Genomic DNA, 12722 nt, shown 5'->3' with positions numbered 1-12722 from the left:
TGATAAAATTGAAGGGACTTCTGTTGGGATAGGGTTGAGGGAGCTTTGTTTGGTATAAGTCCATGCTGTATCTAACTTGTGAGTTCTTGATAATAGCTGCCAGTGGGAAAGTATTCCATCTCTCAGTACTGGGAAGCTCAATCATCGAAATTTAAACTGGTAGAAAGGCAGTGTCAGCTATTCTTGGAAAGTGTTCAGTGCGTGTATTTAACATGCTGTGGTGGTTTGTTTTGTGCATTTGCTGTTCAATCTGGCTGCTTCATGAAGGGAATGAGGGGTTTTAAAAGGCACAGAGTTAATCTTGAAACCCTATTATATGTAGAGATGGAAAGATGAAGGCTCAGTGAGATAATTCAAAGGCCTGAGATTTTATTTTGGGCTAATTCTGTGCCAAAACTGATACTGATTTTACCCCCCTTGTACTCTTCCAGTGACTATTTATAATAAGCTCAGTTTTTGATTGGAGATATTAGTCAGATTCTATTGCCTAATTTTAGGGACTTTGGGAGTTAAGTCTCCTGCATTTTGAAACTCAATCATTCTGTGACCTGAATCTTCATAAACACAAGTATTTCCTGAACTCCTCCAACTACATGTAACATAGTTCAGATGTGAATGTGGCAATCTTGTAGCTGAGTAGACGAAAGCAACAGTTGGATGGTTGCAAACTTTTAGTCTGGTTTTTCATATGTTTTGTTAAGGGAGCAGGAATTTTCTTGGAGTTAAGGTTTTATATTCTGGGAGTAAACACTAGTGTTCACATTGTGGGGGGTCCGTTGAATTATTTCAGGTTAATTGCCTCCATCTGAAGTAGTGAGCAATTGGTTTGAGAGCTGGTGAAATGTAATGTGTGAAACTGATTTCTGTCAGTCTTCCTCCCCATCCCTCTGCAGTTGTATAATACCCTGTCATTTCACTAAAAAGTGTGGTGATTCTCATATTGTTAAAATATAGGACCTTCATAGGAAAATCCATAAAATGAAACAGTCAAATCTCTTGCACGATTAGTGGAGGGGGGGGGGGGGGGAGGGGGAGTGATTATTGATGGTTTGCATGCTTCCTCCTGCTCTTTCTCCAGCCCTCTCAAAATCTGGTCACATTTGCAAACATAACATTTGAAGCTGTGTCCTGGAGATTCCGGTCTGAAACCTAAATACCTTACTGTGGAACTTACTTTGTCAGAATCAGTGGAATTGCTACTCACAAGTGAGTTTTTTTTTCAGCTTGTGTGTCAGTTGAATCTGCCACTAGTTGTTATGTGATAACTTTGTTGTGGAACAAGCAAACATGGAAACGATTTAAGGTGACAGAGATTTCCAGCACTTACTCTTGTAAGCAGAGATTTGGCTCACATTAAACCTGATTTGTCAGATAGTTTTTTCACAAGTAGTGTAACTTGTACCTGATTTACATCTGTAGCATTGCGTGCTTTAGTGAATTCAGCTCTGTAATGTTCACATCCGTACAAAATGGTGTTGGGAGTGATATTTTTTAAATATACAGTCAAGGAAGCTACTGTTTTGTCTTTGCCCTTTGAATCTGGAAGGGTGAGAACCATATATACTATTGTGTTAATTTATCAAATCTCTGTCCAAATAAACATCAAAAACATTGTAAGGGGTGTCTATAGGTCTGAGCAGAGAGCTAAGCCTTCAGTTATTTGCATGAAGCCACTTACATGACTTTGCAGCTGATGTGGCCTTTGAAGATGGAGGTTGCAAAAACATATTTTCATATCTGAGGTTTTGTGACTATTGTGCAATCACAGTTACATACTGTTCTGTTAGATTTGTAACGACCGGTGATATTGTGCTGTTGTTGATTAGACACTTGCCTGGTGGTTCGAGAATACTGTGCATATATGCTGTACTTGGTCAGTGAATGTTAAATGTTTGAAAGTGCAAGTAGGAGCAGCTGCTTTCTCAACTTCAGAGAAACTCTGGAGTGAGTTTCCAAAGTGCCTAGAAGATCCATTGGAGCCAGCCACACACACACACTCAACTCATTATGCTTTAATAAAACAGAAAATGTTTGTAAATGTTCAGCAGCATTAATGGAGAGAGGAAAACAGAGTGAACATTTCAAGTCAGTAACCTTTGGATTAACTCGGTCTCTGTCTCCACAGATGTCTGACCACCTGAGTATTTCCAGCCACCTCTGTTTGATTTCAGCCTTCCACATCTGCAGAACTTTACTTTTGGATTGGGGTCACACTTTGTCAAGCTCTCAAAGGTGTCTTGGTCTCTTTGGCTTTACAGTCAGGATGTAATCATGGCCTGGATTATTGTGCCATTATTAATTGCATGCTGATCCTGGAATTGAATGACTCCACTGAGGAGAAAGAGGAAGGCTACAAGTTGAAAGGTATTCATCTGGAGAAAGGCGACCATGGAAACAGTTTCTGACATGGTGTTCAAGGTGCCTTCGGTGCTAAAAAATGCCCTTTAACTGAAGGAATTGAATCCCCGACCAAAAAAAAACTTTGGATTTCAAACAGTGATTTTGTGTTCCATGTGTTTGAGATTCTTTTTCACAAGTATTTTCAGGATGACATTCCAAGCTTAATCTCTCAACACTATAACCCTATGACCTTGCTCATTTTCTCATATGGGGTTGGGGAAGAGAGGTTTGCTACAGTGAAGAAACTGATGCAGCCAACTGGCACTTTGGAGCCATTGCTTTAGGGACTCAATAAAACAGGAGCTAGAGGCAAGGGGAAGAATTTTCTTGTCCTACATTGCTTATCCAATCAACCCTTCCCTCCCCACAAAAAGAAGTCTCGTCTTTGCTCATCCTGATAATCTGATTGCAGCTGGCTTTAATTAGACCGAGACGGATGGATCCAGTGGTAGTGGAAATTTTGCCTTGGGAATGTTTCTAAAGCCAAAAATGTCCACGTAGGCCTAACAGCCAGTGTTCAGGTTATATCCCAGCTTGGTATTAGTTACTTGACATATTCAGATACAAAACTAGAAGCTAGCTCATAGGGTATCGAAAATGAGATGGAAAGGAGTCATTTGATGTTCTAATAATTGTGGGGAATTTGGGGTTCTGCTCCTGACATCCTCTATCTGTCTTGGACTCAACAGCATCACTTCACACCCAATCAAAACCATCCTCTATTCCCAAGAAATCTGCGGCCCTTTCTTAGGCTGCAGCTCCCCATCTGCACATCAGTGTCAGTGTGAGAGATTACATTTCATGGTGTTTGAGTACTGATAGGGATATGTACTAATTGTGGGAGATGGTGGGATGGGATGGGTTCATCTTCTACACGGGTTCTCTTATATTTGAGTATATCTGATATAATGCAGACATGAAGGTTTATTGTTGTTTAAATCTCCTGCTGCCAATGTTCTTCATGTATATCACTGTTGGATTGAATTGGATTACCTATCCCTTGTATTGACACAATAAAGATTTGAGTCTTGAGCATATAGCAAATGTGAAATGTGGTTTCTGTTGAGATCTAGTACTAGTGTCAGAGTATGATGAGAGGGGTATCTTTGCTGATGGACAAACACAGTTTCTTCTACATCCCAAAAAGTCTAGTGGTGCTCCCAAGCTGTATATGCTGAACCATTTTGTCCTCTAGTCCCCCTCTTTGAGACAGACTCTCATAGGAATGCAAGTCATTGGCAATCTTCAAAGACCATTTCTATTCTTGTATTTGGGTAGGCTCTTTGGCAGTGATATTCCTCATAACTACTAAAAGAGAGGTTGCATTGGCTACAGTTATTTTCCTTCGGGGGGGGGGGGAAACAAAAGAGTCTGAGATGCACAAATATTAGGGGCATAGATAAATTTTACCCCTTAGTAGAGGGCTCAATTTCCAAGCAGCATGGATTTAAAGTATGGAGCAGGAGGTTTAGAGAAGACTTAAGGAAAAATGTTTCAACCCAAAGGGTAGTGGATACTGAGAACTCCCTGCCTGAAAGAGTGGTGGTAGAAACGTACAGAATAGGAGCACGAGTAGGCCCTTCAAGCCTCTCTGCCATTCAATATGATCATGGCTGATAGGGTAAATCAGTATTCTATTCCCACTTTTTCCCCTGTACTAAAAGGAAGTCTCTAGCCTAAGAATGAGATCTAATTCCATCTTAAATGTTCAGATTGCATACAGTTCTGGTCACCACTCTACCAAAAGGGGAAAGATGTTTTGGAGAGGGTCCAGAAAAGGTTTACCAGGACATTGCCTGGTATCAGAGATTTTAGTGATGAAGAAAGGTTGGATAGACTGGGTTTGTTTTCACTGAAATGCAGGAGGTCGAGGGTGACCTGATAGAAGTTTAAAAGATTGTGAATTGTATGGGTAGAGTGGGAAGTACGAGGCTTTTTCCCCAGAGTGGAGGGGTCAGTTACTAGGGGGCACAGGTTCAAGGTGTGGGGGTGGGGGTATGTTTAGTGTGAGGCAGGTTTTTCACACCCAGGATGGGGAGTATCTGGTATACACTGCCCAGAGGTGCTGGAAGCAGACAGAATAGCAGCATTCCAAGAAGCACCTGGACAAGGACATGAATAGGAAGGGAATAGAGGGAACCCGATCCTGTAAGTGAAGACACATTTTGCCCTTCCGTTCAAAAACTGTCAGCGCAGGCTTGGAGGGCCAAACGGCCTGTTCCTGTGCTGCATTGGTCTTTACTCTTATTCAATGTTTTGGCCTCTAATGCTTTCTGTGGGAGAGAATTCCACAGATTGACCAATCTGAGTGAAGAAATGTCTCCTAATTTCAGTCCTAAATACCCTTCCCTGTATCCTTCAACTGTGATCCCTGGTTCTGGATTCCCCAGTCACTGGGAACATCCTTCCTGTCTTTACCCTGTCAAGACCTGTTTGAATCATATTGTTTAACAGACCTTGCTGTCTGAAAAATGCCATGCTTCCGATATTATAACTTGGCTGCATTTAAAATTGTGTTAAAATGTGCACCTTGGGTAGTGCAACGTGTTGTTTTTCTTACAATTTTCTGGCCTACTGGAAGTATGGTCTCTAAACTGGATTAGATGAGCATTTTACACTTTCGTTTTGCAGTGAGGGGAAGAAAATTGTTCTGCAATCACCCATAAATGTATTTTTGTCTTTTCCTGCTGAGTTACCTGGTTCCTATAGCTTAGCTCCTTTTAAAATTAAATTCTGTTCTGGCAAGGCATACCATCATGAATCATCAGAATTAACCTATGTTTAATGACTCTCAGATTACTGTGTCAAAGCATGGACATTCTGCTGCAAGCATTTTCAATTTAAAGAGACTAAAAGGCTTAACTTTGTTCCTCCCTGCCTTTAAAGGTGGTCGTTCCTTATAGTTCTCCTGATACTGTTTTTAACAGTTAGACTCTAGGCCAACTATTTTTTTGCTGCTTCATCAATGACCTTCCCTCCATCATTATAGTCAGAAGTGGGGCTTTTCTGCTGCTGATTCTGTACCATTTGCAATTCCTCAAATACTAAACGAGTCCATGTGGAAATGCCGCAAGACTTGGACAAATTCAGGTTTGGTCTGACAATCGATAACTAACATTGTAAATGTTATGTTGCAAATCATCATTGAATTCTCCATTATCAACATGGTGGGGTTTACTATTGAATAGAAATTGAACTGAGCCAGTAATATACAGTAAATACTGTGGCCAAGAGGTCAAGTCACAGGCTAGGAATCCTGTAGCAAGTAACTCACCTCTTGTTTTCTCCCATTGCCTGTGCACCATATACAAACACAGGTCAAGTGTATAATGGAATACTAGAGTCATAGAGTCCCTACAATGTGATAGCAAGTCATACGACGCATTGCACCAACCTCCCAAAAAGCATCCACCGACCCCATCCCTGTAATCCTGCATTTCCCATGGCTAACCCACCTAGTCTGCTCATTTTTGTATGTTTTGGGACAATTTAGCATGACCTGCACATCTTCCCCCTCAGACCTGTGAGAGGAAACCCACCCACACGTGGGGGAAATGTGCAAATTCCTAATACACTTGTCAGAGGGTGGAATCGAATCTGGATCCCTGATGCTGAGAGGCAGCAGTGCTAACCACTGAGCTACCATGCCGCCCTAAATACTCTACATTTGTTTGGTTGGGTGAAGCACCAACAATGCTCAGGAAACTCCAAATCAGGTTGGTTGGCATCCCATTCACCACCTTCAAAATCCACTCCTTCTATCACCAATGTCCAGTGAGTGCAGTGTGTACCTTGTACAAGATATGCCTCAGTAAGTCACTAAGGCTTTTCTAACAGCAGGTACATGGGGACACCACAACTTGCAAGTCCCTCTTCGTGACTTTGAAAGATTTTGGCTGTTCCTTCACTGTCATTAGGTCAAAATCCTGAAACTTCCTTCCTAAAAACAGTGTGAGTGTCATTATACCACAGGGACTGTGCTGGTACAAGGCAGCAGCTTGCTGCCATTTTCATTGGGGATTAAATATGAGCTTAAAATGCTGACCTACTCAATGATGTTCACATGCTGTGAACTATTTTTTTTAAATGTTAATATGGGATGGACTTTGATTCAAAGGCTTGGTTACTCTGAACCTACTGATGGATGCTACAGTGAGGGGTCACTGCTTTTTGTTTACAGAAGGACAGAGACACTTCACTGAGTTCAAATAGCTTTAGGAAAAACAATTTGGCAAAGGTTGAGGGTGAACGGTGTACCATACAAGAAACCAGTAATCAGTGACCATCCGGACTGATCAATCATTCAAGTGCATCAGTTGATTGTTCTTATTATACCTTGGGAATCAACAGAGCCGGTCTGCCCCAGAGGCTTGGTTCAGTTGCAATTTTTTTTAATCACTTGGAATGTTTGTTCCCCTTGCCTTGATGTAGGATCATCCAGTAATCATTAGTTAGTTAGGCTTAACAGTAGATACAGAACGAGTAGAACCCAGTAACAGTCTCAAAATAAAGGGCAGGCTGTTTGGGAATAAGGTGAGAAATTGACCAGAGGGTGATGAGTATTTGGAATTCTCTACCCGAGAGAACTGTGAAGGTTCAGTCCTCAAGTATATCCAAAACAGCGATCAATTGATTTCCAGTTATTAAAGCTGTCAAGGAATAGAAAATAGTGCAGGAAAATGATGTTGAGGTAAATCAGCTACGAGCTGGAATGAAGAAGCAGGGTTGAGGGGCTGAATGACCTCTTCCTGCTCCTACGCTTTACCTAAATAGTGCAAATGCAAGCACTTGCTATGTGGACAGGAATAGAACAGGCAGCAGCATCACGCTATGAAGATATGAGTACATTAATCTGTATCTTGAAACCATAGTTAGGGAGATGCTGGTAAAGTGTTTAACAACAGGTTTTTCTCCTCTCTGACTAATGTATATCAAACAAAGAATGGTTCACAAACCATGCTTCAAGCCCTTATCATCTCCATTTCCCTCAGTGTGAGAAGAAGCAAGTACCTTTTAGATGGTGAGAGGGTCTATGCAGCACACTTTGTAATGTGCCAGCATGGTCTTGACATTTCAGATGTTTAATACTTGGCTCATTTCAACCATTGTTTTGTGAGGCTAAATTTTCTCTCAGACTCCTGGGACAAGGGCTTGCTGAAAGCTATCTTGTAATTGTTTTCCATATTCCACCATCCATTTGCATGTTAAAAGATTGAAAACCACACGTGTGATCACTGGCTATCCACTGATTCGTGCACGGCTTCAGCTAAAAGATCAACTCTCCTCAGCTCAATGTACCTTTATAGCATTTCTTGATTAAAGATCAAATCTCATTCCTTCCCTTTGCAGTTATTTCAATGTTCAATAATTAAACAACTATCATGCAAGGCAATCTTAGCCAAGTTAAATGACATTGGATAACAAGGGGTGGACAGATAATTGAATAGAATCTATAGCCAAAAAAAAGGATAATTTTATCCACCTGGCGTTTTCCTACCTCTAACGTACTTCCTTCAATCTACTCTCCTTCAATCTACTCTACTCCATTCACTGTTCATAATGTGGTCTCCTCAACATTAGCAAGACCCAAAGGCAGACTGGATGACCACTTTGCAGAAAGTCTCCACTCAACCTGCAAGCATAACCACAATTTTCTGGCTGCTTGCTATTTCAATATCCCGTCTTACTCTTATCTCTGCTAGGTCTACAACGGAGTGCCACTGAAGTCTGGTTCAAGCTGGAGGAACAGTACCTCATTTATTATTTAGGCACTTACGTTTTAGATTCAATGTTGAGTTCAAGAATGTCAGACCGTGAGCTCTACCCACCATTTTAGTTAATTCAGCCATTTTATTTATTTTTTTCTTTTTTTCTTTTTTTTTTCCACCACCAGGAAGATATGAAAAACACCCGAGTGGCCAGTGACAAGCACTGCCCTTCAAACCACAGGGCAATGCTGTGTGATCAAAACAGTGAAGGGGAGGGTAGGGACTAATTCAAAATAGAGTTGGAATTCAGCCATCTTATTTTTTTTTTTTTTCTTTTTTCTTTTTTTTTCTTTTTTTTAAAAAATCCTCTGTTTATATATATATATTTTTTTCCCTTAACCCCCACACTACCGCCTATGTGTGGTAGTGCTTATTTTTCCCCAGCACCCATGGTGTGTGTGTGCAGGTGTGAGACACAGTGAAAGACACAAAGTGTACGAATCTTTATTCAATTGCCACCACCAGGAAGACAGGAAAGACACCCGAGTGGCCAGTGACAAGCACTGCCCTTCAAACCACAGGGCAATGCTGTGTGATCAAAACAGTGAAGGGGAGGGTAGGGACTAAATCAAAATAGAGTTGGAATTCAGCCATTTTATTTTATTTTTTTTTTCCACAGCCACAGAAACGGTCCAATCTCTCCAGAAGGGAAGGAAACACTCAAGTGGCCAGTCACAACTCCAGGGTGTCGGTGGACACCCACGTGCTCCTTCTCCAAAGACACCCGGGCCAAATCTCATGTTTATACTTTTTTCTCTTTTTTTTTACACTATCGCCTAAGTGCGGTAGTGCTTATTTTTTTCCCCAGCACCCATGGTGTGTGTGTGCAGGTGTGAGACACAGTGAAAGACACAAAGTGCACAAAATCTTTATTCAATTTCCACCACCAGGAAGATATGAAAAACACCCGAGTGGCCAGTGACAAGCACTGCCCTTCAAACCACAGGGCAATGCTGTGTGATCAAAACAGTGAAGGGGAGGGTAGGGACTAAATCAAAATAGAGTTGGAATTCAGCCATTTTATTTTGCACTCAGAACAGCTGATGAATATTCTGCTATTAACTCCTAATCTAGATCTAATTTGCTTCTCTACAACCATTTTTTTCTCCATGAACTACCATTTTGTTTCACTTGATGCTCCCCATCTTTCTCTACAACATAAAACCCACATTTCAGGGCAGCGGTAGACGTCCGGTATGTGGCCACCGCCATCCGACGCCTTAAAACGGCGGTGCTCGGACCCGATGTAGTGCACCAGTTGGAGGACGCTCAGGTGTGCGGTGGGATCCCGTCTGCGCTCACCCCGGCCCGGACGGAATTTCACATTGGCCCCAAGGTCCCGTACTTCCCGCGGGAGCCTGTGCCCCACAACCTGAGCTGCCTCCGGTATTTTAATTTTGTCCCCTTAAGGGATATACAAAGGAAGGCCCTGTATCGACTGCTGCTGCACACCGTCCACCTCTTCTCCCTCATCCACTGTCCGAACACGCCTTGGCGTGCCCATTTGCCACCGGGCGGTGGGGATCCCCAGTGGAGGGCTCTCTACGCGGGAGTCCTCCCCCTTTCTCTCGGGGATCTGGGGTGGAGGGTGCTGCACGCGGTAGTCCCCTGCAACCGCAGATTGCGGTGGTTCACAGACTCCCAGCCCAACTGCTTGTTCTGTGGCGCTGTGGAGTCCGTGGACCATGTATATATTGGGTGTGGGCGTTTGCACTCCCTTTTTGATTTTCTTAAAAACCTTCTCCTCTGTTTCTGGCTGCACTTCAGTCCCACGCTCCTGGTCTTCGTGCACCCGGTATGGAGGAGGGAGGGCAGGTCCGAGGACCTCCTCGTGGGTCTGCTCTTGGGCCTGGCCAAACTGGCCATCAACAGGTCCAGGCAGCGGGCCGTGGAGGGGGTCGTTAGGGCTGACTGCCTGCCCCTCTTCCGGGGTTACGTTAGAGCCCGAGTGTCCTTGGAGAAGGAGCACGCGGTGTCCACCAACACCCTGGAGTCGTTCAGGGAGAGGTGGGCACCGCAGGGAGTGGAGTGCATCATTTCTCCCTCCAATTCTATTTTGATTTAGTCCCTACCCTCCCCTTCACTGTTTTGATCACATAGCATTGCCCTGTGGTTTGAAGGGCAGTGCTTGTCAATGGCCACTCGGGTGTTTTTCCTATCTTCCTGGTGGTGGCAATTGAATAAAGATTCGTGCACTTTGTGTCCTTCACTGTGTTATACACCTGCACACACACACCGTGGGAGCTGGGGATTAAAAATAAGCACTACCGCACTTAGGCGGTAGTGTGGGGGTTAAATAAAAGGAAAAAAAAAAAACCCCACATTTCAGGGCAGCGGTAGACGTCCGGTACGTGGCCACCGCCATCCGACGCCTTAAAACGGTGGTGCTCGGACCCGATGTAGTGCACCAGTTGGAGGACGCTCAGGTGTGCGGTGGGATCCCGTCCGCGCTCACCCCGGCCCGGACGGAATTTCACATTGGCCCCAAGGTCCCGTACTTCCCGCGGGAGCCTGTGCCCCACAACCTGAGCCGCCTCCGGTATTTTAATTTTGTCCCCTTAAGGGATATAAAAAGGAAGGCCCTGTATCGACTGTTGCTGCACACTGTCCACCTCTTCTCCCTCATCCACCGCCCGGACACGCCTTGGCGTGCCCATTTGCCACCGGGCGGTGGAGATCCCCAGTGGAGGGCTCTCTACGCAGGAGTCCTCCCCCTTTCTCTCGGGGATCTGGGGTGGAGGGTGCTGCACGCGGCAGTCCCCTGCAACCGCAGATTGCGGTGGTTCACAGACTCCCAGCCCAACTGCTTGTTCTGTGGCGCTGTGGAGTCCGTGGACCATGTATATATTGGGTGTGGGCGTTTGCACTCCCTTTTTGATTTTCTGAAAAACCTTCTCCTCTGCTTTTGGTTGCACTTCACTCCCACGCTCCTGATCTTCGTGCACCCGGTACGGAGGAGGGAGGGCAGGTCCGAAGACGACCTCGTGGGTCTGCTCTTGGGCCTGGCCAAAGTGGCCATCAACAGGTCCAGGCAGCGGGCCGTGGAGGGGGTCGTTAGGGCCGACTGCCTGCCCCTCTTCCGCGGTTATGTTAGAGCCCAGGTGTCCTTGGAAGGAGCACACGGTGTCCACCAACACCCTGGAGTTGTTCAGGGAGAGGTGGGCGCCACAGGGAGTGGAGTGTATTATTTCCCCCTCCAACTCTATTTTGATTTAGTCCCTACCCTCCCCTTCACTGTTTTGATCACACAGCATTGCCCTTTTTTGTGAAGGGCAGTGCTTGTCACTAGCCACTCGGGTGCTTTTCCTATCTTCCTGGTGGTGGAAATTGAATAAAGATTCGTGCACTTTGTGTCCTTCACTGTGTCTCACACCTGCACACACACACCATGGGTGCTGGGGAAAAAATAAGCACTAAAAAGAAAAAGAAAAAAAAAATAAAACCCACATTTCTGCTTTCCTTCAGTATCAGACTTGAAACGTCAACTGTTTCTCTATCAACAAATGCTGCTCGACACTTTGTTTCTATTTTAGCAAGATATTTGTTTGACAAGGGAGTCAATGGTTAATAAGAGACCAGTAGTAAAGTGGGTTGAGGCCACATTCAGATTAACCATGTTCTTATCAAATCACAGAGCTGGCTTGAGAAGCTGAATGACTCTTGCTTCTAAGAACATAAGAACTAGGACCATTCAGCCCCTCTAGCCTGCTCCACCATTCAATACGATCATGGCTGATCTCATCTCTGCCTCAACTCCACTTTCTATAACCTTTCAACCTGTTACTAATTAAAAACTCTGCCTCTCTCCTCAAATTTACTCAGTGTTATGGCATCCATTGCACTCTAAGGTAGTGAATCTCTTCATAACACAAACCCCTCATATCTGGAATCAATATAGTGAACCTCCTCTGAATTGTCTCCAATACGTTACACCCCTCCTTCAGGGCTGGCCCAAATTTAAACAAAGTACTCCAGGTCCAGTTTCAGTAATGCCTTTTACAGTTGCAGCAACTATTACTTACTTATTTATCCTTTAGCAGTAGATGCCAAAATTTCATTCACCTACCTTTTTAACACAGTACCTGCTGACTAGTTTTCTGTGATTTCACGCTCAAGGAAACCCAGAGCATGAAGCACTCTGACATTTCTCTCCATTTAGATAATAAGTTGCCTTTCTGTTCCTCTGACCAAAACCGATAACCTCAAGCTTTTCGTGTTAAACTCCATTTGCCAAATTTTAGCTAATTCTAATTTTCACAGTTAAAAATCACACAGCAGGTTATAGTCCAACAGGTTTAATTGGGAGCACACTAGCTTTCGGAGCAACGCTCCTTCATCAGGTGATTGTCATCTCCAAATCATGTCTAATTTTCACAGTTGTAGACACACCACAGATGACCTGAGTGACAAACTCTGGCTGAGAATAAGGGACACTGTGTGCTATCAGAAATGCTGCTGTGAACTTGTACAGAGTGTCGGTGCTAGCTACGGTCTTGAAGTGTGTAGAGGTGCTGACCAGGACAAAACAGGTCTCCAATTGGTCCAAAGGTCAAA

Source organism: Chiloscyllium punctatum, chromosome 21, assembly GCF_047496795.1.
Source record: "Chiloscyllium punctatum isolate Juve2018m chromosome 21, sChiPun1.3, whole genome shotgun sequence".
Lineage (NCBI taxonomy): Eukaryota > Metazoa > Chordata > Chondrichthyes > Orectolobiformes > Hemiscylliidae > Chiloscyllium > Chiloscyllium punctatum.
This window is presented reverse-complemented; position numbering follows the sequence as displayed.